General features: G+C 47.6%; 1 long non-coding RNA gene across 1 annotated transcript; it reads left to right on the top strand.

Moving 5' to 3' along the window:
- The first annotated feature begins 711 nt into the window (after positions 1 to 711).
- LOC120642951 lies at positions 712 to 1486 on the top strand. The gene is made up of 2 exons (XR_005662806.1): positions 712 to 885; positions 1010 to 1486. It is a non-coding gene; the product is annotated as an uncharacterized LOC120642951 (long non-coding RNA).
- The last annotated feature ends 4089 nt before the right edge of the window (positions 1487 to 5575 follow it).

The raw sequence follows: 5575 nt of genomic DNA, 5'->3' as shown, positions 1-5575 counted from the left end.
ACACTCAAGGTTGAATGAGTCTACTCAATTATTAGAGTTATAAAAATGTACACTTAGGATAAAAGGAAAAGAAGCTGAAAGGTGATGAGCAGAGCGAGCCCTTCTGCGTTCACCATTCAAAAAATTACACACCCTGGCCCACCATGCATTCATTCAAGTCAAATATGTCCCACGATTGTTGAAATGATGCATGAGACGCAAAGTACGAAATTTCTTGCATCCGTTGATCTATTCTACTTCTAGATAAACAAGACCAGGCATCCTCCCACCTCAACTAGAGTAATTTTTGTGAAGTGTAAATTTTGAGCGTTGAACAAGGAAACAAAAAGTGTACATCTAGATTTTGTACAACTTCTACACAACTCAAGGTTGAATGAGTCCTGCTCAATTATCACAGAGTTATAGGAATGGAAAGCAAGCTGCCAGCAGGTGATGATGAGCAGACACAGCTAGCGAACGCGGTTGTGTTCACAGTTCAACAGAGGGAGTGTAACAATTGTTTTTTTTTTGCCTGAAAAAACTATTACATAACCTGGTCCACTGCACTTATTACAGTCAAATATATCCAGCCCACATTTGTTGAACGATGAGACTCAAAGGAGTACGAATTTTCTGCATCCATTATTCTAGAAAAACAAGAGCACTACTGAGGCATCCTCCCACCTCAACTCAAGCCTGCATAAATATCGCTGAAGAGCCCTTTGATCTCCCAAAGTACGGATACACCTCCAGGGTTCAACATCAAGCCGACACTCTGCGGCTGCTGGCTCTCAATGGCGTCCGCATCACTTAGAGTTCGCAGCCTCACTGTGCTTCTACAGGCCTTGGTGGTCGTCTGCGTGGTGATCATGTGCAGCTGCAGCTACACCTGCGAGGGCCGTCGATGTGAGCACGAGTCATACTTATACTAATTTGTTTCTACGTTGCTTTGATCAGTTAGATCAAAGCATGCATAGTGCTTGTCCTTTTCAGATCGGCTAAGACTTTCGTGTATAATGCATCTGTGCAGTTCTGCTCCCGTTCTTCCGTGAGGAGAAGCCGCCCATCGCAGTTAACCCTGTTCCATGCTTCCTTCCGCCGTGCCCCAAGAACTGATGCACCGGTACGGTTGGGCATCTGTAGGAGCATCTCCGTTACGTTCCTGCTGCGAATAATATACATACGGGAAATGATGCTAAACTTAATACAGCAAATAATAACAGATGCTCAACTCATGTCATGAGGTAGTGCTGCACACGATTCTCAGCAGTTTGTTAAGGTAATAATAAAGGGCCACGCGACTCCGATCCCTACATAGCTAGTGTACGTCTGTTAGTGTTTCCTGCTTTGTTTGTTACGATCAGATTGTTTTCCTGGGCTGTTATATAAACCGTTGTAATCATTCATAAGTGAAGTGCAGATCGACTTCCTCTCATCTTTCTGATTGTAAATGAAGGTGTCGTTGATGCTTCTGTGATTTTACAGTGATCCACAAGCTATTTTGCCACTATGCTGAAAAAGATGTTGTTCAAGCCCTAAGCTACCGACTGTGTTTATCTTAAGAAATTTTCATGCACAACGCAAGCTAATTTGCCACTATGCTGAATATAAGGCGCATGTTTTGGGCATCTCGCTCTCAGACATCTAAACTTTAAACCAACAAAAATGACCTAACTAGCAATAGCTCATAATTTTGGTGATTGGGTAACAATATAATTATTTGGACAATATAATATAATAGCCCGATCTGTCTGTCTGACTCCGGAGATGCTCCGCAGAGCGTCTCGCCGGTACAGCAGCAAAAATCCTCAAACCGAGCATTACCAAAACGAGGTTTTTTTTCTACGTCCCTGGAGAGGGCCTTTGCCGAAACGCCGGGCAGTGCCGATCACCTTGGCGGCGTACCTTCCCGATCGCGCCACTGAAGGAAAAGAAGATGGCCGGGGCACGCAGGCTCTGAAAGCTAATTCAAAGATCACGGTGCGGTCTAGTAGATGCTCTGATCGAGCGTGACCGGAATTTTGGGCGCTCCTGGTGGGACCTGTTCCCGACTGGGCCCAGGTCAGGGGGTAGGGCTTGTGCGAAGACATCGCATTCTTCTTTGACTCCGAAACAAACCGAGCCCTCACCTTCGCCGCCACAAGGTAAAACACCGGCTCCATCTATCACGCCGCCACCATCTCCATTCACGGGCCCGTCCTTCGCCGAGATTATGCGCCGTCCCGCGCGGCCGATGCCTCCCTACCCAAGGGCGGTGGATTGCAGCCGTGGACGGGCATAGAACCAGGGACGGGGGGACGCTGGTCGCGGGCGCGGTGACAGCCATGGCCGTGGTGCTGCTCTGGGTGCTGGGCGAGGTGATGGCCAAGGTCGTGGCCGCGGTGATGAATCCGGCCGCGACCCTGGTATGGGCAACGGTGATGACCAAGGCCGTGGCCGCGGTGATGCATTTGGACGGAGAGGACGAGGTGCCGGTCGCGGATGGAAGCCAAAGCAGTATAGGCAAGTGCCTCCAGCCCGCGACACTGTTGAATCAAGCCAGCAAGGCGCCGACCGCATTCTGCAGCAGCGGCAACAACAGTCTGCTGAACAAGGAACGCCAAAGAAGAAGAGGGCCTTTTGCTTCAGGTGCAAATGCAATGGGCATGTTAACGAGGTTTGCAAGGTAGACCTTGATTGCATCATCTGCAACAAAAAGGACTCCCACTTGTCATCTAAGTGCCCGATCTTGAAGATGCCAAAACCCAGCGCCGATTTTTTTGGGTATGGGAAGAAAGGATTGGCGTTTGTGCAAGTCACTGACATGGAATGTACTTTGCAAGCTTCGAAACAGTCACCAACCGGTTTAGTTACTATGGCCGGTGCTCGACTCACGGCTGAGGTTGTCCAAAGTGAGCTTGCCAAAATCACCAGGATGGAATGGAATTGGGAAGCCTTACCACACGGCGAGGAGTATTTCTTGGTTGCATTCCCTAGTGATGAAGCACTACAGAGTATGGTCGACATTGGTTTCCACCTGAAAAATCATGGGGCCACCATTACGGTGTCAGCCTGGGAGCAGGATCAGGAGATCGTCCCTTCTTATGAATTGGAGGAGGTTTGGGTGCATGTCACTAGAGTGCCACCTGGTTTCAGGAAATATTTGGTTTTATGGGCACTTGGCACAGTTGTGGGTTCAACTCTAGACGTGGATATGCTTACCTACAGAAAGAAAGGGATAGTAAGAGTGAAGGTGGCGATTCTTGACAAGACTCAGCTACCTCTTACGACCGATTTGGTGTTTGGTATAAAAGGGTATGATATTTCCTTTACACTGGAGGATGTCTCCTTCCAGCCAGCTCTCCCTCCAGCAATAGACAACGACCCATTGGATCATGACGATTTCGGGGCAGAACATGGCAATTCAGATGATGCTGACGGTGGAGCTGCAGCAAAGAAGATGAAGAGCGATGCTGAGGCTCCCGCTCCTCAGGCTGGGAATGTTGGGTCAGGGCCTACGCCTATGCAGTTGGCAGTGAAACCTTTTGGGAAGAATCGCCTGTGTCCTCCTACGAAACCTCTAGTATTGATGAAAAAGAACGACAAGCTGCCTCTGATTGCGGTCACAAAACCTAAATCAGGTTTTAGGCCCGGTCCTGGAAGCACGAATAGTAAGTACCACCCTATCCTGTCACCAGATAGACTACGGGATTTTTTTAATCATCAGTCTCAAATATCTTTGCATATTGCAGAGTTTCCAACGCATCTGGTGAAGGAGGCAACATCAATTCCTACCCCACCGGCCGCGCCCTCTCCTACTGAACAGCGCAGCATGTCGCCAGCTGAGCAAGTTGCGCGAAAAGGGGAGGTTGCGAGCAGCAGCGAGGGCGGCATGGCCGCTGGGGAATTGCGCTCAGACCCGGTTGCGTCAGGCAGCAACAGCCCGGGGTACCAGGCCACAGTAGCGCATGACAGTGAGCTGCTTTCCCCCTCACCTTTGTCAGATAATTGTTGTGATAATTTCAGATCATCACAGCATGATCCGTATGGTGCTGATAAGGAGGTATCTGGTAAGGCGGGGGTGACAACATTCAGCAAGCAGCAAGTTGTGTTGGCGTCACGGCAGCCGGAGGTGTTCACGCCGGCAGCATTCACGACACCCACCAACACAATTGCAGGTACGGAATGGGACGATACTTTTGGTGTTGGATCAGTCTTTGTAGATGGCAAACGCCGAAGTGCTCGGGCCAACTACTCTTATTCTGTTGATGGTAATCCTACAGCAAATGAGCTAGTTCTGGACAAAGCCAAGAGGCGTGCCGCTATTAGGAACCTGGACAACCCGGCAGGGACATACTCACCAGGTAACATCTCTTCTACTTTAAAGTTACTTGTGGACAATTGAGTTGCAAACTTAAAGTCTATTGGAATATTTATGAGTAGCAGCTCCAAAGAGATTAATGTTTCTTTTAATGCACTAAAACGAGTTGAAGTGGATAGAGTTACGGTTCAGCCAAAAAATAAAAGAGCGGATATTGTTTTAAATCCTTTTGATTTAAGTGATGAGGAGGATTCTGAAAATGATAGCAGGCTCCTTTCCCACTTAATCAAGGATATAACTGATGTGGATTTGGATGACCCGGACCTAGGCATGAGAATTTGTGACCTTAAGGTGACCGGGCGTAAGTCTAAATCATCAGCTAAAAAAGCCAAGGCGCGGAAAAAGACCCAAAAACTAAACAAAAGTGTCTCCCCATGAAAGGAATCTACTGGAAAATAGCAGAGGTCTTTCAGACTTGGCTAAATATAGATATATCTCAGATGCAATCAGGGATCACAAACTCGACTTTGTTGCCGTCGTGGAGACCGGAAAACAGGACATGTCTAGATCAAATCTTAAGCGTCTTTCTGGCGACGCGGATTTTATCTGGCATTGCCTCCCACCCAGGGGACGGTCGGGGGGTATCCTACTGGGAATTAACTCAACGGTCCTTGATCTGTCCATAATTGTGGAAGGGGAATTTTTTATTCAGTTCCATCTCCGACATAGAAACAATGACTTCAAATGGATTTTGATGGCAGCACTGGTTGAATTCAAATCAGCTTTTCTGTCGGAACTGGTTTGTACATGTCAACAGAATCCGTTGCCACCTTAATCGGGGGTGATTTTAACATCATGAGGCATAGTAAGGAAAAGAATAAAGATAACTTTAACCCTCGCTGGCCGTTCCTATTCAACACTGTCATTGATAGTTTTGATCTTCGGGAGATAGATTTGACGGGGAGACAGTACACCTTTGCAAACTCTCTACCAGATCCGACCTATGAGAAGCTCGATAGAGTTCTAATGACAACTGAATGGTAATTCAAATATCCGATGGTAACGGTGCATGCGTTGGACAGAGGCGTCTCAGATCATATGCCATTACTTTTGGAAACGGGTGACTCATCCTATACGAGACATGCAAAGCAGTTCAAAATAGAACTCAGTTGGCTATCCCATGAGGATTTTAAAGAGCGGGTCACAGAAATTTGGAATAAACCTGTTAGTGGACAAAATTCAGTGCAACGCTACAATAGAAAATTGGGGGCACTTAGAAAGCACTTGTGGGGGATG

Source organism: Panicum virgatum, chromosome 7K, assembly GCF_016808335.1.
Source record: "Panicum virgatum strain AP13 chromosome 7K, P.virgatum_v5, whole genome shotgun sequence".
Taxonomy (NCBI): domain Eukaryota; kingdom Viridiplantae; phylum Streptophyta; class Magnoliopsida; order Poales; family Poaceae; genus Panicum; species Panicum virgatum.
This window is presented reverse-complemented; position numbering and strand designations above follow the sequence as displayed.